Consider the following 22,210-nt stretch of genomic DNA (forward strand, 5'->3'; position numbering starts at 1 on the left):
TATATGCCTTAAACTTAGACAGGGATGCGTGTCAATTATTTCTCAATAAAACTGGGGGGGGGGGGTAAGAAAAAAACTGCCCAGTGATTCACTTAAATTAATTAATTAATGAAATGAATACAGAAGTTCAAGAGACATAAGAAAATATTCTCTAGGTGGACACCAGCCTAAGAAACCCAAGTTGAAAGATTTCAGTTCTCACCTCTGCAAATCATAACCTCTCCAAGATGGAATTACATCCCCCCTGAATAATACTATCCAACTGGAAAAAAAATCGTGATAAACCAATGGTGTTTCTGAATCAAAACAATGTATGTTAATTACAGTAGGAATACCAGGACCTCAGGAAAGGGACTTAAAAAAGTCCACGGCAAAAGAGTGCCAGAGATCTTTTTTTGTTTGTTTCTCTGTCACCTTCCATTTCATGGGATGTCTTATGACCTCCTGCTGCACAGCAACACTGAGTCACTGTGAAGGGAAGGATACTTTTGACCTGGAAGGCAGCTTTTCCTAAGGTGCTTTGGACACACTTCATTTCATCTCCCAAGGTCCTTATGACACTGAAGTAAAATACTATTTACTCTGTGTCTATGCACACAAAATAAACAGATATATTATTGACTGAATGAATTACAGTTAAACCTAAACCAGCTAACGTCATCAATGGCATGTCATTCAATTTTACTGTGGTTTGCTTTACCGATATGCTCAAAAAGGCTCCCGGGAGAATATTCCGAGTAGAAAGCTCAAGTGTCATTTACCAAACCACGGAGTTGCTGCACCAGCCTGGGGGACAGGACTCGGGAAAAGCAGAGAGGACAGAACACAGAGCTCTCGGTCAGGACAGCTTCGGTCATTCAGATCTCTGCAGTGGAGACGCAATGGCATCAGTAATAAGCATCAGCCTTTTATTTCCCTTCCTTCCAAAGACGAAAACACAATATCATTAGCCAAATTTACTCTGACCTCCCTCCCACCTCCTGGGGTTGCTTGGTACTCAGGTGAGTCAACGCATCTTTCCACCAAGGTAAATAACCATAAGAGACAGATAAATAACTTAATTGCTTAAGGAAACATTCAGGGCAGGATGTATTTCTGGTTTTGACAATGCTTTGGAGCTTTAGAGTTATGGTCCTTTAGAAAAAAAAAAAATTTTTTTGTTTCCTTCCCCGTCGAAATTTGGTCTGTGATATTTCAATCCTTAATCGTGTCTTTTTTTGTCGTTTCAATTGGTCGTGAAAAGTTCTGTCAACCATTTGATATACGAATTAATAATAAATAAATCTCTGGTTTCCTAGTGTCATCAGGATACATCATAATGCATATGAGCTAAATCGGACTTCATATGAAGTTCATGACTGCAGCCGTCTTGGTTCTACAGGACACTTTCAAGCCATCCTCCCTGAAAAAGAGTCTCCATGGGGCTTTGAACTCAGAAAAAGTTATCGCTTCTTGCTATACTGAAAGAGTTTTAATAGATCTGCAATAGAGAAAAATATCTGGGGAAAGAGACAAGGATAGAAAGGTGGGAGTCAGCGCTTGCCTCCGAGGTTGGAATCTGGTTTGTGGTGTGCCTGTGGAGTTAGTCCGCACACACAGCGGCCACACTGATATGATTGATCTTACGGGCTCAAAAAAATAATAACGTGGGAGAATCTGCCCAATCAATACCTCTCAAATTAAGAAATTTTGCACAATAGATCACATCAGCTTTGGAGGTTTGGCCTGTGAAACATCATAATAACTAACTGTAAAGTGAGAAATTTAGAAAGCCTTCTAGATGTTGGAGATACACCAAGTCAAATATATAAAAATGTAGAGACGCCTTCTAGCCTGAGGCCGGCAGTGCCCACTGCAGTATTCCACTTAGGAAAGGTGGGTCTCTCCTAGTGGGCCATGTCACCCAAGTCTGCCTGAGCTGCGCTTCTCCCAAGTGCTGCAACTGCAGATTCCCTGCTACTCCCTTTGCCCACTCCAAGAATCCTCTCTGACCTCTGGGGTTGAAATATCAAGCTGAACCTTTTGGAATTTATCATCAGCCTGGCATCTTTGCTCAGCAGTAGGGCCTCTGAATTCAAAACAGGACTGTTTCCTGGCTCAGAACTCCAGCTCCAAATTCCTTAGGCTCAAAATTGATGGGAAAACAGATCTTCAGCATTCTTCTGATTCAGAAATCATTCGAACTGACAACAGATAAGAAATTGACAAGGAGATACGAAATCCTTAATTTACATAGCTGTCTCTTTTTTCCTTCTACATAGTAAAGAACAGAGCGTCCTTAACCTTGGTTTTCTCACTTCTCTCCGTTTAAAGCACAGCCCATAACATTAATTAAAGTGTGTGTGAGCTGGAGGGTACAAGTTATATTTCATATGCTGTACCACATGGCATTCTAGAAAAGCTGTACAATTTAGGTGTTCTTTTTTCCCAACTTGATATGTATGCAGCCCCGCATACTGCTCAGCATAACTCACCTTTACTCCACCCAGAAACTCCACAGTAACAACCTAAAAATAAATGCACGGAGTAAAACAAATTCTGATGGCATTAGAGCTTAAGTATTTAGGTAGATGGAGGTAAGTCTCCCACTTAGAACTACAGAATACAGGTGCTGAAAAGAGCATCAGAAATTATCTAGTGCAACCCTTTTATTTTACAGATAAGACCTGCAGAAGACAGGTGGCCATGGAAGGTAGGTTAAACAACTAGTAAGAGGTAACCCCAAGTATTTCTTAGGATATCAAGTCTTTCCACTATACCAGGATCATAAACCTCTTTAAGACACTATTGTGAGTTAGGCTTTTACCAGGAAAAAAAAAAAAAAAAAAACCATATGCAGATATACACACACAAATGTTTGCGTTTAAATCCAGGAGGTTCAGAGAGCCCTGAAGCTTATCTCTGGATGTTGAACTTGTCCGTGATCCCCAGATTAACAATTCCTGCACCTGAAGAAGCAACTTTTCTAAGTAGAAAGTGCTACTTTTAACCCCTTTCAAAACTCATCTCCTCTAGAATATAAACTAGACTTAATGATGTGATCTATAAATTCAAGGGAAAAGCAATCGCAGCAGCTCAAATAGATGAATTAAGCCCTAATCAATATTTCCATATTTTTAACATGTGTCAAGTAAAAAAAAATGCATAAGAGAAATTTAAACCTACATGTATTTTACTACCGATTTCACATATGGACATGGAATATCTTTTCTCCTAATATGGAGATGGCTCAGCAGTATTTAAATGATTCCTTATTCCAAGTCATATAAATATGCACCAGATGTATCTTTTGTAAATGTTATGTTTTTCAACTCCTCAGCATTTGCAAGTAGTTGAAAGCTATGTCAAGCATGCTTTAATGGGGCATAAAAGTGTATTGTATTCAAAGAGATGGCACAGCTCTGTAATAGGTGAAAATACAAACGTTGTCAATGGATACATTTTCATTTTATTGATTTACCCCACATAATAGAATGCCCTGTATTCTTCTTTACATGCAAGTTCTATAGCAGTTGAAATATAACTAGATATTTAAAAATCATGCTTACATTAATGGATTCTCTAGATGACAGAAAATTCAAAACAACAGAATTTTATGACTAGAAAAGGCAGCTAAAGACCAACTAAATCCCTTACCCTGGTTTAACAGATGAGAAATCAGAGAGCAAAAGAGTTACATGAGGCAACCAAATCACTAAACTAGTTGTGGCTTAGTGCATGAATTGAGATACCCCTAAATCTAAGGAGCTTCACTGAGCTCTTTCTACTATCTGCCTCTTGACTACCAAAACAAACAAACAACAACAACAAAAAAAAACAAAAACAAAAACAGAAGAAACAGTAAAAACATATATCATTCACTGATTTCCTGGGACTCACTGGGAAGAAGCAGACATGATCTATATTTTGCAAACTGTCAAATTATCTTATGGGAAGTAAATATAGGAAGTAAAATGCCAATTGCTAACATTAGAAGTTGCCAAAGAGTATCATAATGCTATTTCTCCAATATAAATTTTGAATGGACTCAAGATTCTCTTTTCTGTTTTGAATACAAAAGCGATCGTAGTAAATTTCTCTTAGAACACCGTCTTTGAGGTTAAATATAGCAAAGATGTTTAGGAAATATATTCTAGTCATATGCAATGGATAGTTCATCTTGAAAGCAGTGTCTTTTCAAATAAAAGTTAACACAGATTGATAGCTTTTTTTTCTATTTTTTTGCTATGGAGAAAGCAAATGCTATCTCGTGTCATTTTATGTGACTTTCTAGCATCTCTAAGCAGAGCACAGAATTTGAGGGTACACATTAGTTTATGCTGCCTTTCCCCTGGCTCATTTTTCCAACCTTAGTTTCTGCCTGTCATGTATTTTTATAAATTGCGTCAAATTCTCTCTTGGAATGAGGCAGAATATTAACTAATTAATAGCTAATTAATTAATTGGTGAAAGTCATTTTCCAAAAGCCAAGTAACCTTTTCACTCTAACCTTTACAGATAACATTTTGCCCTTTGGGGGCCAGTGGTAGCAATGAAGATTTCATTTAGGACGAAATCATTATTGAGGGTTTTTTTCAACCTTTATATCACTGTCGCTGTGAGTAGAGCGCGGGTGTTGCTCAAAGTTCCACGGACTGTACTTCTTCTTAGACCCCAGGCAAAAGCATGCATTTCCCTCCCGCCAGGAACCAGCATTTGCACACTCTGCCCCCTGGTCAGTGTAATGAGGAATAATGCCCAGAGTCACAGCACTCCCTTGTGGGGGCGGGAAAGGGGGCACAGAGTCCAGCCCCCCTGATTTAGCCCAGGCTCATCTGAAACAGCTCCACTGTCTCCCAAATGATGCCAAGACCAGTGAGGAGGGTTAAGACGGGGGTTCTGCCTGTGGCTTCGAGGCATCCACTCACTCCCTGCGAAGGTGTCCGTGAGCTGTGCACAGTGCGGAACAGACCAGCCAAAACAGCCCGGTGGGCTCCTCCATCAGCTTGGGAGCAGAGACGATCTCCAGAGTCATAGTCAACTTCGTGTATGGGTACGGTGCCTCCCATCAGCGGGTTATTTTCTTCCCCAGGGTGTTCATACACAGAGAAACTGACACATCGCTCTATGTATATCCAGCGCAGGAATTTATAGATAGACACACATGCACTTTCTGAGACCCTCATCATAACTTGCTATACTTCAGTGGAAGTGGGCCATCCAAACCAAATTGTGATAATCATTCCAGGTTAATAGGCTGAGCCTTATTCTGTTCCCATACCACACAGGGCTGGGAGATGCGGCTGAGTTTGGCCATGCTGTGTTAGGTGGCCTTAAGAGCCTTGACCAGCCTTGTTTTGATATGAGCCTGTGGCTGGGGGGGCGGGGGGGTGTCAGCTGCACTCACAAATGTCACAGGACTGCTTTGCCAGTGGGGACATCTGGGGAACTCCAAGAAGGGGAGATAGCAGCAGGGTCCCCCAGAATTTGGACAGCAGTAAAGCACTGCTGGTAGAAACACACTGTCTCTAAGAGACAGGACCAAAACGGGGTACCACCAGCACGTGACCTTGGACAGGTGATTTAGGCCCCTTAGATGTCTCCCTCAGCTCCTCTGTCAAATCGGAATACAACAGGCACTTAGAGGCTTAAGTAGGACAATGCACATTAGGCTCAGGTTAAGTCCTTAGTAAAATTGGGTCATTATTATTATTGCTGCTCGCTCAGAGAGTGAGCACAGGCTGCTGAATTCTGGTGGACCATTCTCCCTCCAGCCCATTTAGAGGAACTGAAAATAGAAGAGAGGACCTCTTGTCAATAACGGCTTTGGAGTCCAGCCACCTGCATCCCGGAGCATGGCGACCTTCCTCCCATAACAAAAGTCCAGGCTAAGGGCTAAGGGCAGCAAGAACATTCTCAGTAGGAGCCAGAGGAAAATCTCATAGGTTGACACTCTCCCTGGTTCCCCATCCAGTTTATTGCGAGGACAATGGAATCCCTTGTTTCAGTTTCCTGGGGGCAAGAAGGGAAAAATCCCATCAAACTGGAAGTGCTGATAAAGAGGTGTCTTTTGGGGGCTTGGGGGAGAGGAGAGTCCGTACAAAACACCCTCACTCACCTCCAGTGCACTAGTGTCCCATCCCATCGTGCATTTTCCACAAACAACATGCTCACACTAAAACTGAAAGCCAGTGACAATGGTTGAAAAACATGTTGCTTCTTCGAAACATCACCTACCCCACAGCCACCCCACTCTTCTGTAAGTTTCTCCAGTGCCATGGGGAACCAACTGAATCCTTTCTCAATCCCCACCGTACAGACCTATAACATTTTTAAAGCGTAAGGCTTGGCCCAGGTAAACTTTAAAATAGACAATAAATCTATATTCAATGCTTAATGCATCTATCCCTTGGGAAAATGTATATAGAACTTTTGTTTGTTTGTTTGTTCCTCCACAAAAACTAATCTTGCTGTTACCCAGTGCCATTGAATTTAGTAAGACTGCAAGCTAAAATCAGCTCCTTGGCACAGCCAAAGCTGGTCCTGCATTGGCTTGTAGGACCCAGAGTGCAGAGTGAAAATGTATGGCAAGGGGCCTGTGTGGACTCCTCTGTGAGCGTGAGGAATTTGCTTAACTCATACTGCAGCAGCCCCCCACCCCCGCCCAACACACACACACACACACACACACACACACACACACACACACGTGTTGGAGCTAGGCCTGGTGTGCTGGTCCTGTTTAACAGAGAAGAGTGAGGGAATGAGCTCTGTGTAACCTGAGGAAGGGGAAAAGAGAAACATTGCCATGCCTGTGCTCTTTGAAGGGTTATTCATGTTGTTGCAATTTATTTTTTGTTGTCCACTGATTTTTCTTCAAGGGCACCTCATCCCACTGTGTCTAGAGCCTCACAAATGAGACCTTTACTTCCGGCTAGCATAATGGTTGCTAACGCATCCAATTCACCAAAGTCAGTATTGGAAAACAGCATTATTTTCAAGATGCTTTTATATTTATTATAAAAGGGCATTTTTTAAAAAATCACGACAAAACCGTTTTGATGTCTTGAGGTTTTTTTTCTTTATTTAAAGACTCTGCATTTTGGGCTAAGGGCCGTTAATAGTAGCCAGTCCTGATTGGCCAACATCTGTTTCTTTATAGGAACCTTTCTTTGCCAAGTAGCTGGACAGTAAAACCCATTTGGTATTCATGGCAAGTACTTGCTGAACAATAATGACAATAATTGCCTCTGATTCTTGTGTTTACAACACTGCCAAAGTATCATTAGGGCCTTATTTATAGATAATAATGCTTATTAATCACAAGTATTTGAATTTTGGAATGTATTAGATTAATATTCTTTTGTACCTCAGTTCTGTACTAATGCCGTGAAAGACATTTACTGAATGCAACTCATTGGGAATGCTTATTTTGAGCTGCAAAATAATGTGTGTAATTTGCAGGTGAAAGATAAAGAAATTACATGCCTACCTCGCAACAGCCTCCACCGTGATCAACGGCCAACATGGAGCATTGGGCCCTAACTCTTAAATGAGAAAGGAAAGAAGCAAAATAAATGTCCCTATAGGTATTATTTCCAAAAAATCTTGCAAATTCTTATGACAGGAGAGCTCTCTAATAATAAGTTCATCATCCTGTTTGGCCATAAATCTTTAGTGGATAGCCTCACTTCATTGAAAAGGGTCTGAGGTGAGGAATAATTAGTGATTCTGTAATAATTTCACATTATATAAGTTCTTGAGGCTCAAGGGAACAAAATAGGGTAGGATGACTAATAGCTGTAAACAACAAAAGTACAATCTTAGGTCTAACTGCCCAGCTATTAAGCATCATTCATTTACTCGCTAAATCTTTCTGTATGTTTAATTTCCGTGCAAGCAAACATGAAAGCTATTAAGTATTTCCCTATCTTTATGTGCATCTAGAAATAGGAATCATTAAAAATTTCAAAAGATGATCTCAATTTTCTAGGAGTAATCCAGAGAATATCATTTTGGTCAGGGTAATAAAACTTTATGAATAAATATAAAGCATTACTAGCCCCTAATTTTTACCTGGCCACTCCCTCCTGAAGTTATAGCAAATACGAAATCAGCAATATTTTATTTTTATCTAGCCTACATTTTTATTTGTTCATGGAGTATTCATGCTTTATGTGTTAGAACAATACTTAAGCATGTTTAATTACATGAATGCAAAATATAGTGACAATTTTCCAGAAATTTTTGAGAAAGCAAAGCTTATTAATAGAGATTCTTAGATGCTATTTTTAAAATCATATTTGCAACTAGGTATCTTTTTTTAAAAATTACCAGTAATTAGAGTTTATTAATGTTCTTTAGATTAAGCCCAAATCATGCTCAATCTTAGCCTACTCTACCAACTACTTTAAAATAGTCTGTGGGCCTAATTACCACCTACAATACATAACATTGCCCTCTCATATTTTCTCGATTTTTTGTCCCCCATCTCCCCCCGAAAAAGTAAAGTAAGAAAATAAAAGGAGACCACCTTTCAAATTACACTGAGAAAATTGCCCTCCCTACAAGATCCTTGAAAATGTGTTCAGCAAATGTTTCCAAGTGAGAGCAGACGAGGAGACTAAAATTCTAGTTCATTACATATATAATGCTAACATTTTAATCCATTGCTAGATGTAAATAACTTTAGTGATCCCAGTTGGACTATTTAACATTAATTTAAAATATTTTATAATATGTGTATGTGTCTCCTCTCGTGCGGCTAAGTAGAAAGGTGAACAATTATCCAATCAACGCACTCAGCCAAACCTGGCAAGTCAGGCCTCTCAACACTTTTTATTTGAATCTGGTAAATATCTCATCCGGAGATCCATTCAGGTGTGTGTTCCATCTCTCATTACATTGGTAGAATGAAGAATCAAGCAGTATCTCACAGAATTAGCTGTGATCTTACAAATTTAATCACTACAGATAGCCAATCTAGATTGTTGAAATTTCACTATGTCTTCTCTCTTTTTTTTCTTAATAGCTAAGGCAGAAGGGAGAGCAGCCTGAATTCTCCAGATAATTAATTCAACTCTCTGATTTATTTTGCCTTCGGTAGACCTCGCCTGGTTCTCTCTTTAAAAGACGCTGGTAGTTGGATGAGGAAAAAAAATAATAAATGTTTTGAGAGAGTACAGATACATCTCCCCTCGATGTGTGTCATTGGTAAGTGTCTAAACATTGAGGCTGACTACCTGAAATCCCTCTCGGGTGTCTCTCTGAACCTTTACTGCATTAGCTTCACCCAAATGCTTACAGGCTTGGGAAGGAGAAAGAGAGAAGGAAAGGGGGGGAGGGAAAGAGAAAATGATTAGTCTATGAAGTTGGGAGTTTAAATTCGAGGGGACTGAAAAGGTAATTCGCTAGGAAAAATGGTTTGACAGAATAACTTGTAGTCCACCAACATCCTAGCTGTTTCCTAAGAGCCTCGTTGGATATGAAACTTGAGATCTGTCAACATTTTATAGTTGCCCTGATTTAATAAGCATTTTTCTTTCTTTTCTTTAACTGCCAAATTTTTTAATAAAATTGAATCTTGGATGCCTACAGTCTGGGGTGTTTTATTTGCTATATTATAGTTCTGTCTGCTGTTAGGCCCCAGAATGCCAAAGTAGTTATTCTGACAAATCTTTCTATATGTGTAACTTGAGCCTACTAAAATAGTCCTTTACCCACTTCATTAATTAAATCGACAGAAAAGATTCTTTTACATTTTGGTAGTGAATGACTCTTGGTCCAAATTTTTGAATGAATGTTGCGCATTTTAAAATAGTTACGTAGCCTGTGTCTACTCATATCACGCCACACCATCACACAGAAAACTTTCTAAAATAAAAGACTAACTTATTTTTGCAGTTGATTTCAAAACCCCATCTAGAGTAAGATGTTTTTTGCCTCTTTCCAAGCAATATTCCTTTTTAAAAATTTTCACTTGTGGTATTTTCATCATTTTGACTTCAAACTTTTTAATAAAAAGATTAAGAAACAAACCTGGAAAAGCAGCTTACTAAACTGATTTTTGTTTACACAAGCTCACCGCTAATACTTAGATACCACTGAGGAGATATTAGTCTTTGAAATACTCTCTCTGAAATAAATAAGTGACAAATTACATGAGGGAACACCACCATAAATATGTTTTTCAGGAAAGAAATATACATTTAAATAAACATAGAAAAACCAAAATAATATTTTATGGTATCAGTAAAAGCAACTCTCATTATGTGAGAAAGCTTATGTGAGAAAGCTCTTCTTATCATGGTCTTCAAGAAAGTTTTAAAACTTTATCATTTTGATTTCTTTATTAACTAGGACAAATAGCTTTTAAAGCATAACATTCAGATATAACATTTCTTTACATTTGCTCGGCACAAGGCACAAAAGTGTATTTGGATTCTTGCCAATGTATTCATTTTAACTGTAATTCTTATTTTAAGAAAAAAAAAAAAACAAACCTTTGAAAATGCCAAGATTCAGAATATTATCTAACAAGAAGCAAATAGGTAACATGTCATCCCATGTTACACAAATCATTTCAAGTATAAATATATGCTTCAAATTTCCTGTTTACGCTCTGAATTATCACTAGACTACGGAAAGTCTTTTGATGATATAAAGGCTCATAAAATTAAAATACTTAAAAATGTTTTCTTTACAGTAGAATGGAAAATAAAACTAATGCTCTTTTTCATTGCATCCAGAATTTAATTTTTGTTCTAAAGCAACAGTATTTAATTTGCAGGGGGGAAAAAAATACCTGAATTTAGATAGACTATTTCTATTTTAAATATGCATTCTAAAGTATGATGCCTTTTTATTCTACATAAAACACGTTATTTTAAGTTCGTAGTACTTTTGAATGGGGTGTGCTTAAAATATTAATACTATGCATGTATTATTTACTGATTTCTGTGGGGTCATCTACAGTTAGCTCAATTCAGATTTAAAAATAAATTTTGAACGTTTTTTCAATAGGAATACGATTTACTCACTCTCCCAGCTATTTTAAGACTATCTGTTGTAGAATGTATTGTTAATCGTAGAAGTTTGCTATATTACACATGGACATGTTATATGCAAATGCATTCAGTTGGGGTATGTATATATGTTGTTATGTTATGTACATAAACATCTACCCATGTGCATATGTATATTTACATCATGTATAAATATGTGTATATTACCAAAGGGTACTATACTGAAGGAGGAGGAGGAGCTTCTAAGGATTGCCAAACAATATTTTAGTTAACTGTTAACTGAGTGCTGTTTTCTATGGAAGTAATTAGCTTCTCCTTTTTTTCACAGTCCCAAAGGTGGGTGTTTATAGACATGGTTTAGATATTTACTGTTTTCCAAAAGGCTAGTTGTATAATCGTATGTCAACATAAGCTTTAAATAAATTAGTGATACCCTCCCCTGCACCTTCCCCTTCTCTTAGGAAAGCCTATGGGCAAACAGCTTGATAAATAATTCAAAGAAAAGCTAAATTCTGATTTTCCAAAAACAAAAACTCATCTCGTTAAACATTAACATCTCACCATTAACGTTCATTATTAAAATTTAGCCGTCTATAAATTAACCCGTGAAAAGGAATAACTGAAATTCTATCAAGATACTAGCTGCTTAGGTCTCTTGAGGTGAGCATCTGTAAATTTCACTTACAGCCTTTCTCCAGGACAGGAGGTCTTATAAAGAATTGTGGTGAATAGGAAAAACACCTAATATTAATAAATCCAAGAAATAAAAAAATATATATGTGCCATTGGTATCTCCAAATTACTGAAAATCCTCAGATGCAAACATGAGGCCAAAAAGAGGACAATTAAAAGTATTTATAAAGTTTCTCCTCTGAATCTCATGCTATTAAAATACAGTTTGGGTTCATATTCTCAGTAATGGAGAGAATATTTAGCCTTTTTCTGCATTCTCTCTGCCCTGTCTTCCCTTTGAGAGTTGAACAATCTGGATGGGACTGGTTAATGTTTTAAGGAGGAGGGATTGCATCTGGCCCAAGTTTTCTTCTGCTAGCCTGCTTTTCTCTTCTCTAATGAGAGATAACTGACAGCCCTGTTTTGTATGAAATTATGGAAATCACAGACTGGAGGAAAGGGGAGTCATTATTTCAGAACTGAAAAGGTGTGGGTGTCTTCAGTTCCCCCCAAAATTGCCCATCACTGGAAAGGAGCCAGTAAACTGGAAAGGGACTGAGGACAGTGGCACATAACAGGAGCACAACTAGTCAGCTAAAGACACAGCCAGCATGTGATTTTCAATTGATTGCTACCTCCTCCCTAAGCGTCCAAAAATAAAAACAACCTCCAAGCAGTTTTTAAGACCAAGACAGAGAGGAAGCAGATACACAAGCCCCTGAACCGTGGCTTCCCGGTGAGTGAAATCCAGTCTTCAGAGCAGGCTGGATGATGGAAACGCTCTCGGTGGCATTTCTCAGCGAACATTGTCCCTTTCAGTCTTACCCTCGCTCACGTGAGTCGGGGCGTCCATGAATATCCCCGGACCACAAGAGGGATCTCTTTGGGAATCAGACGGGACGAAGGCAAAAGAAGGAGACGCACGTGCAGAGATGGGGTGTGTGTTGGGAAGGGGGGGGTTGTGGGTGAACTCCAGGCTTGCAGATTTAGATCTCAAGGCTGAGAATGTTACGCTTGCACTGGAGCATCCCGTACCGCCTCCTGCCCTGCCCTGCGCGCGCACCGCACTCACACGCACGCCCTCGCACACGCACACACTCGCACCGGCACACCGCTCCAAGCCGCTCCGCTCGCCGGACTGCTGAGGAGGAAGCCCCTCCGAGGCGCGCTCGCCGGAGGTGAGGCGGCCTGGCCCGGCACTGACCCCCGCGAGCGCACCGCGCGGCTCTCGGGGCTCCGGAGCCCGCGCGCCCGCAACGAGGCGCGCGGCCGCCGGCACGAGCGGGGGCTGCCCGGCGTGGACCGGACAGGAGGCGGGAGCAGGCCGTGAAAGGGGGCGTCGCCGCCGCCTCCCTCCCCGCGCCTCCCGGCGTGCCCTCGCTCCCTCCTCACGCCCCGCCCCGCCGCGCCTCCGCCGCAGGGAGCTGGCGTTCGAAGGAGGCGGTGGCGCCGCGTGTGCGCGCGCGTGTGGGCGTGGCCGTGGGTAGCGCGGGGAACCCACGCGGCCCGGGGGCCCCCGCTAGCTGCGCGCTGGCTCCTCCCGGCGCTGGCCTGCAGGGGGCGCCGCGCGTTGGCGCCCCGGAGAGGTAGGGTGGTGGGGGAACCAGCAGCCAGCCTCCCCGCGCCGAGGAGGGACCGGGCGGAGGATCCGGACAGAAGCGGGTTTCCCCCGCGCCTCGCGGAAAGGGTCGGGCAGAGTCCTGAGGCCGGGGCTCACCCGACGCGGGACTGAGTGATTGCACGCTGTCACCGAGAGGCCGCGGGGCGTCGCAGCCCGCTCTCGGGTCTCTGCGGCTGGAGGAAGCCACGAGCTGGCAGGGGGAGTTTGCCACCTGGCTGCTTGGCTTGGCTTGGCTCAGTCCTTACTCTGGAGTTGGGAGGGGGAGCCTTTCTTTTCTCTCCTCGCACAGCCGCGCAAAGCGTCGCAAAGTTTCCCACCACTCGGTGAACGAAGGCGGATCAAGTTCGAGCCTTGCTTCCTGGCTGGGACGACCCGAAAGTACCAGAAGTCTGGCCCGCGAGCTGCGCCCTTGGCTTCCCCAGCAGTCACCTCAAATGCACGCCCCTTCCCTGGCCGAGCGCGGATGCGGCGGGTCCTGGGCTGGGGAACCGGGAGACCCGGAAATCGGCTGCCGACGCCGCGCCCGCCCCTGCCCAGCTCGCGGGCCGTGCCCGCCTTCCCGCTCGGCGGGGCTCTGCGCCCCCACTTCCCCCCCCCCCGGGGACTTGCCCACCCTGCAGCATCGCTGGAAGGGAGGAGAATAGGGGCCACGCTCCCAGAGGTACAGAGTTCGAGTCCTCACAGGCCACCGAGGCGGGAGCTTGATCCGTCCCGGGGACTCTGCACACACCCCACGGGGGCGCCCAGGATCAAAAGTGCCTTTGGAGTAAACCTGACTTTGTGAAACCTCAAACTCTGGGGTGTCCACGTCCCTTTCTCATTCCAGAAGTTCAGCTGAGCTTTGGATAATAACTGTCCCCCGTCCTGATCGGGACCCAGCAGCCAAGCCAAGGCCAGAGGTGTGCGAATTTTTTTTTAGAGACCCACACCTTATAAATGTGAGATTTTTATCAGGCAGTACAGATTACTTAAAGCGTACCATTTCTCCGCGATCCAATTTTATTAGGATTTACTCTCATTTGTGCTCCACTTCTCTGGGGAAATAATGCTTTGATTAATGTAATCCTGGCCCGGGATCCGCCACATGCCCCTCGCCTCTCTCCCAAGAGAAAGGGCCTGTTTGACAAACAATAACAGAGCAGTAACTCTTGCAATCTGCCCACACCTTTGGGGGTGGCTGGGGAGAGGGTGACACACGTTCAAACGCCGTTTGCAAATGCAATGGTGAGAGAAGGGAGCGGGCTCTGCAAGGAGCGAACTTTCCAGACGCAAAGCCCTGGGCGTCGAGGCGCGGGGGGCTCATGGGGAGGGACTCTGGGTGGGGTGCGCGCGTGGGTGCATGTGCGCGCCTGCCCTCTGATTGCTCCCAGTGTCTGCCTCTTTGTCCCCCGCCTCAGGCCTCCGCCACAGGGATCTGCGCGCTCTCCGTGGGCAGTCCCCGGACCCAGGGCGCGTCCACAGCGCCCACCCGCGGCCCCAAAACACCTCGAGAGCAGATCTTAGGACATAACCAGGCACCGACCTGAGGTGCCCTGCAGCTGCCAAAACCTCGGCTAGAAACCTAGAATGTGGGATCACATCCAGTGGTTCTCCTCATGCATACATGCATGTCTCCATCCACCCATGCATACATGCATACCATACAAATCTGCGGACGCAGGCACGGAGAGCTGCACCTCACCCTTGCTTCGGGTTGAGAACTGGCGCCCCCTTTCCCGCTCTCCCTCCTCCCGCGCAGCCCTGGCCCCCTCCCGAAGGGAGAACAACAGCTCAATTACGGAAAGGAGCGAAGGAAAGAAATCCCAGGCTCGGAGGCGCCCGCTGCTGCTTCTCTGGTCCCCTTCCCTTACGCCCCCTCCCCACCCCCACTGTCCCCAGCTCGGGGAGGGCGGGGATGCGGCGGTGCGAAGGGGTCCTGCCCTGCTCCACCAGAACAAAGCCCACCGCGGGAGCCCGCGGCCGCGCACCGAGCCCGTGACAAAGGCGGGCGGGCGGCGCCGAGCTCCAAGTCTGCGCTCCTGCGGCGGAGCGGGAAGGAGGCCTGAAAGGTGGGGAGCGATTTGCACCCTGTTTTTCCTGAGCTGCTCCTTCTTGCTCCTGCGTACCCAATGACCTGTTAGGGTGACTCAGCGTTCACCTCTTCGCTGTCCCGCACCCTTATCTCCCTCTGTCTTGTCCCTTTCGGTCCCCAATCTCCCTGCTTTTTTCTCCACCTTACTCCTTTTACCTCTTCTCCTTCTCCCTTTGCCTTTGCCTCTTTTTTTTTTTTTTTAAATCTCTTTCCATTTTTCTTTTCCATAGAAAAGCAATGCTAATTTGACTTCTGAAAGCCGCTGTGGGCGTCCAAACGACAGTTTGAAAGACCTTACAGGGCAGTGCTTAGGGAGAAAGGGAGTAATGGGATCCTCTTAATTTTATTAAGCACACTGTGATCTAAAAAAAAATAAAAGGCAGTCTAAGGAAGAGGAGCTTAGCCCTGGGGCCCCCACAAGTCGCCACCTATTCGGGAGAAGTCACTTCTGACAGCCACAAATGGGGGGCCGAGGTGGGGAGGGGGGTGCGAGATCTCTCTGCTGTGCAATGGAGCCCTTGAGTGTTGGTGTCCCCCAAGGCAAACCTAGTTTCTAGGGAAAGTTCCAATCGGACTTTATAACCCTGGCAAGGAATCGCCTGTCAGACCCCTGCAAGGAAATGGTAGTGTTTTCCAACTTAGGATACTTCAATAGTCAGTGTTTGTCCAAGTCAAGTTTTACTTGTTTTTGCGTTGTGAACGAAAAATAAAGGGAACAGCCTAGGCCGTTTGGACAATACATGCCGTGACTTATGGGGATTTTTGCACCCTGATATAATGCTAAATTAAGATTTGACGTCTCTCAAGCATCACTATAAGCCTGGGATCCTCCCCTTGGGCTTTATTGAGTAAGCAGGCTCCCTACAGAAAATCTGAGAGAAGGGGAGCCTTCAAAGAAATAGGGGATACGTCACTTTTAACTTGGGACAAACCCCAGTACATGAAGCTACAGTGAGCAAGGTCACTTAGTTCTACTGTCAAAGTCTCTTTACCAGATATAGGGCTGAAATTATATTGCTGCAAACCATATAGGGGTTGAAGTATCAAATATCAATAAGCATTGATAATGTATTTTAAAGTTGGGAATGTATTTGAAAGGTGAACAAAATAGCTACGCTTTCTGGAAGACCCCCTGTGGCTGACGGGTCCAGGGTGGGCCTAAGGAGGGAGACTGACATGAAGTGGGAACTTCCACATTCACAGAAGAGGCACTGCATTAAGGACCATTTGGGGAAAATGTCCAAAGGAGCAGCCTTCAGCCTGGTAAGCTGCACCCAGCTCCTCAGACAATAGCTGAGTTCAAATGCCAAAAAATCTAATAATAAAAAACAGAGACACCAAAGTGCAAGAATTGTTTTTTGATGTGCCACGATGACTCTTACCCATCACAAAACTACTCAGTTCCAAGGCAGAAAGGAGACACTGTATAATGTATAGGGAACGGTCTGGATAGAGGGTGCTCCCAAAGGAGAGAGGAGTTCAGTTCTGTTAGAACCACAAGCTCCAAAAATCCAACCACCCCTCTGGCAAGGCTGAGTTAATATTTCTGGGTTTTGTTTTTAAAAACACAGACACAAATGCATGCGCACGCGTGCGCGCGCACACACACACACACACACACACACCCCAAGTTGACCTTGGAATATTTTTCTAGCTAGTACATACCCACATGTTTTGGTTAATAAATCATCATCATCACTCTGGTCAATCAGCTGGGTTCTATGTTACCTAGCCCTGTGAATTTAAATTTGAAGAAGACCATTGTGTTGGGGGTGGGGGGGGGTGGGAGGTGAGAGGGGAAGGCAAGAATAGTCCATCACGTTGTGTCAGCTACAGCTTCCCTAGCGATTGGTAGTTTCCATTACCAGACTTGTCAGGTGCATACATGCAGCTAGAGTGGGCAAACACTTGGAAATGGGTTGTTTTAAAAGCATGCACTCGATAACCAACTTATTGTGCCTTTTTCATTTAGATTCCACAATCTGAAATGGCCTGTGGTTTAAAGCAGTCCTACGAGCATCAGAAGTAAAGCTTCTTACTATTTAGGGTGAGAATTTATAGTGTCTGCATTTAAAATTGCTCCTCCAAACCCATCTTAAAAAACAAAACAAAACAAAACAAAAAAACTAAGTGTTGGCTCCTTTCCTATAGATCAGATAAATCAGTTATCAAAGTGATACAAAGAACTGGGCTGGGTAGGGGGGGTATCAGCAGGCTTCTCAAAAAAAAAAAAAAAAAAAACAACTTAGCAAGACCAAGAAACAACTCATCCACTGCCAAGATGACAAATACTCATTTCCACCCAAAAGCTGCTGTTGAAGAGCCCTTTCCTTTGTATATGGCACACAGCGTGGGTTGTGAGTATGCTTAACATTTTAATTTGTAAATGATAATGGCAAATGTGCTTCTACTCTGCTAAGGTGTCAGAGCACCTTATCATTCTCAAATGGAAGCAAATGAGTGAATGCCCATTTTGTGTTTTGTACGTTTGACCCAGGTAATGTTCTTCATTCTCCTGTTTGGCAAAAGCAATTTCACCATCCCCAACAATTAAAAGTCTGTAGTTTTGCCCAGCAAAATAATTCATACCCAGCTTGATCGTTTCCACCTCCAAATCATTATAGATTTCTATAATATGTCAGTTCTCAAATTAACTTGTTGCTTTACCCAGAATTATTATTTTCTGTTTCTTTTACTTTAGGTAACCTAAGACTATAGATATCACAAGGAGCGAGCATTCTTTTTCATGTGTGTGTGTGTATGTGTGTGTCTTTAAGTACCTTTGCAAGAAAGGAAAGTAAGTAGCAGCCAAGATAGTTACAATCACAGATCTCCTGAAACCAAAAAAATACCACGCTCTAAATATGTACAATTATCGCTTTTTCCCCCAAACTGTCTGGCTAAATAGAAAAAAGTTTCCTTTCTCCTTAATAATTTTTAAATGCATTTAGCGACCCTGGGCGCACAAAGTAAACTAGAGCTTGGAGGCATTTGTCCAGTTCACGTGAATCTCCCCCAGAAGTCTTTTGTCTGAAAAGTCCGGAGAGCTGAAGAAAAAGCAATGTTTGGACTCAGATTACACAGTTTCCTCAAATTTCCACCTTGTTTTATTAGCACAAATCTGACAGTACATTTCCTGACTCCAAATGTGAGAGCTCGCGTTTGAAAATCATGAATTAAAATGTTGTTCAGAGTATCTGCTTTGCTTATATTATTCCTATAATCTCTCAACTCTCCTGGAATTAAATGCCATTTATAAATCCAAACCTTGACTTTTTCAAGTTAGTTTCAAGGAAAAACTTCTGGTGGCTGGAACCTGGTTGACTTCGAGTTGAGTTTGAAAGAATAAGGTGTCTTTTCCCTTCTTCCAGAGGGACATTGGGGCTTTCACGAAACGTGCCCCCTTCCTAACAGGCTCTGTGACACATTCACAGGTGCGTTGAACCACTGAACCGTGGAAGCCAGCTTCTCACTTCCAGTCACTCATGGCTTCCCTTCCTTAGTCATGGTCTCTAAATCTCCTTGGGAAAATTGTTAGTGACAAACTGACTAATTCCTCAGAACCGGTCAGGATTTGCCCTTCACTATTTTAGGAAGTTTTCCGCACATCTTTTTCATCCTTTGCCACAATAAAGTCCAACCTTCATTGGCAGTATCTAAAAATCTCTGAGGCAGAAACCTTGTGCTCTACTAAAACTTTTCTTCAACTGTGTTAAGTAATATTGTCCTAAAAAGTTTCAAGTCCACAGTTACCTCTCACCGATGGCTATTTTGTATTTTCTTTTCCCTAACGAGGCTTTCCAGGGTAAATCCAAAATCCTTCTACAACTATAGGAACTAGCAAGAATTGAAGTAGCCATTAAATATCAAATGGAGTAAAAGGGTTCCTGGAAGCCTTGACTAAATCTCCAAGAACTTGAGTTTTATTTAGAAGTCAAAGCATGTATCAAGTTGAAGAACGTTTATTATTTAACAGATAATACCTTAGAACGCATTTTTGCTCTCTTGACTGACTTGCTTCCCCAAAAATACAACCTGAAATGTAGCATCTTAAGTAACTTATTCTATGCCCTTGATAATTTTTTAAATGTTTTTGCTTTCACAGCCCAATTCTGTTTTCCAGTCCTATATACACTTCACTGAGAGAAATGGACAAATGCTTTTTTGGCTTTTCTGTGGGTTTTTTTGTTTTGTTTTGTTTTGTTTTAACTGTATTTCCTTCAGGGCCATTTCACAGACAGGGATGGGTGGGAGACGGAGAGGTCACGGTCCTCATTTTTAAAACCCTGTGTTATGTAATGAATTCACTCCTCATTGTGAATATGCATAGAAAGGTAGGGGTGTTTGTTCCTTTGGCAAGTTTGGAGGAGCAGATTTGCTTTTCAAAGCAACAGCTACATTTTACCTGCTAAGACGAGTCAGTGCGCCCCCTGCTGACAAGTCAATAGTGCGACTCCTGAGCACTTCCAAAGTTTATTTTGTTCAGTAAACCGTGTCATATAAAATTAACAACAACCAATAAAATTAGCTTATATGTTTCAACTGTAAAAGTCCAAAACAAAATAAAGCTAGTTTTAGTGGCGCTAGAAATCTCTAGTTTGGCTTCTTCTCTTTGGCTGAACCAAGGTCCTTTTATCTAAAGCCCAGTGCACAAACATATAGCTTAATGTGACTAGTGTTCTTCCTTTTATTTCTTTCTCTATGGCAACCAATATGCTCTGCTCAGAAATGTTCCCCATCAAGGAAACAAATGATCTTCAGGGAGCAGCTCTATATGGCATCTGGTCCAATGGAGCACAGAGAGTTAACCCCAGTCAAAAGCAATGCTGCCAAGCACATAAACAAGGAGTGGAAAACTGGCGATTCTTACCCCCCTCCCCAACTGAAACCTCTTCCTCCCTCCTTACAAACCATTTCACTGATTTGGCATCAACTGTTTCCAGAGAAATTACAAATTTTAAATTGTAAGGTGTTCCGGAGGCAAAAGTGCAATAAAATTCCAGCCATTTGATTCTACCCCCTCATCGCACCAGACGCGGCTTCCTTTAAAAAGAACAAAACCAAGAAGCTTTTACAATCCTCTCCAGCCTATTTCACTAAGGTAAGGTGCCCACACAGGCTTGGCCTTGGCCTAGCTATTTCCTACAGCCATATTTATCTAATTAACTGCACCTCACAAGTAAGTTCCCCCTCGATTTTTACAAAACCCAGGGACAGTGGCAAGGGGGGGGGGGTGCAAAGCTGGCTGTCAAAATGGAAAACAAAGTAAAATCTAGTTTTCAATAATAAAGGTCCCGCTTCCTTTGGGAATAAAGTGTAGGATGTCCTGGTTAGTTTTGATTGATCACCCTCTTTTCTGATGGACTTTCACTACCGAGCTGGGAGGCAGCAACTAAGACTGCTCCCCAGACTCGGCATTAACCAGGGGTGCACTGACTTCCTGCCTCCTCTTCCTCCCCTGCTTCCTTCCACTGCGGCTCTCTGCCCTCCCTTTGCCAAGCCCTCCCCCCATCCCCCTGCTCCCAGCAGGAATCCCCCCACCACAATCCCAGACAAGCACACACGGGTCACCACATCAGCCCTGGCTACAGAAAGGGGGTATCTTCCCCTCCAGTTCTGATTCGCTAGGAAAAAAAAACCCAAAGCAAGAAATATGTATAATATGGCGTGCTTTATAATCATTTTTTCTAGGGCTTCCCCCCACACACACAATCAACAATTAAAATTAATAGCACTCTCCTCCCCCACCCCCCAAAAAGTGAAATGCCTCACAGTGGGGAGCTTTGGAATGAGTCCATCTTTTTATGTAATATTTTAGCAGGGTTGAGTTTTTTTACTCTCCCCCAGCACATTTTCCCTTCCTTCCTTCAAAACAGTTGCTCTGTGAACCCTCTCTAGTCCCAAGCAATGAAAATAAGCTCCCAAACCTACAAGAGCATAAATAACCCGGAAAAGAGGGGGAGAAAGAGAGAAAGCAGGTAAAGAAAATGAAAAGCACTTACCGAGCAAACTTCCAGGGTTAGATTTTAAAATAAAAGAAGATGTTTTATTATTTTTTTAAAGGTGCATGGGAGGGGGGGGAGGCATATTCTCAACTCCCCAGAACCGATGCATCCTTAGTCTTCCCTTTACACTGACTCCTCTAAACCCAGCTCTCCACCAGTCTATTATTTTCACCAAAATATATGAAAATGTATGCAAATGAAAATCAGCACTAACTGTTCTCCCCTTGTTATATACTTTGGATTTTTTTTCCAGACAAAACAATCACACTCGGCAAAGGGAGGGGGCGGATGGGGTGGGGCTGGGTGGGGGGAGGCTGGGGAGCTCGGGAGAACTAAGTACGCGGAAAGGGGGGAGGACGAAGGGGACAGACCTCGGAACAGAAGTGTATTTCTGTTATCGAGGAGCACAACGTTTTGGGGGGCTTCCCATATGCACACACACCCTCCTTGAAAAGAAAGAAAGTGGATCTGTTTGCAGAGGCGCTATCACGTTTCATCAGGCCACCTGAGACTGCCTTTGAAAGCGTGTACTGTGAAATTCATAGCAGTAATTTAGACAAAATCCTCACTGTATATTAATGAAAGGCGGCCCCATGGCTCTGTTCCTATCCTCCCCATTCAGTGTAAACAAAACCACGAGACTCTCTCGGTTTTTGAGCCGGATCCAAGCAAAATCGGCAGGAAAGGAAAACACGGGGTGCTGGCACCGACTATTCAAACGTCTGCACCTGGAGATCTCAGATTTATTCAATGAAATCTGTGTTCCATCTTTTATATATACATATACACATACATAAATATAAAAAAGGAACGTTAGGGGGACGTAGAGGGGGGAAAA

General features: G+C 43.2%; 1 long non-coding RNA gene across 15 annotated transcripts in view; it reads right to left on the minus strand.

The window, feature by feature from the left end:
- LOC116641862 overlaps positions 1-22,210 on the minus strand; it is a 108,209-nt gene that overhangs the window by 84,913 nt on the left and 1,086 nt on the right. For 8 of the 15 annotated variants that reach the window (XR_004301260.1, XR_004301266.1, XR_004301262.1 and 5 more), the window contains exon 1: positions 762-2,794. The exons of 2 other annotated variants lie outside the window; for them this stretch is intronic. This is a non-coding gene — a long non-coding RNA (uncharacterized LOC116641862). Of the gene's footprint in view, positions 1-700; positions 2,795-12,500; positions 12,771-14,935; positions 15,060-21,369; positions 21,587-22,210 lie in introns of those variants that run through there. 5 more of the 15 variants (XR_004301250.1, XR_004301254.1, XR_004301259.1 and 2 more) reach the window with 5 other exon arrangements.

Source organism: Phoca vitulina, unplaced genomic scaffold (assembly GCF_004348235.1).
Source record: "Phoca vitulina isolate PV1807 unplaced genomic scaffold, GSC_HSeal_1.0 scaffold22, whole genome shotgun sequence".
NCBI lineage: Eukaryota > Metazoa > Chordata > Mammalia > Carnivora > Phocidae > Phoca > Phoca vitulina.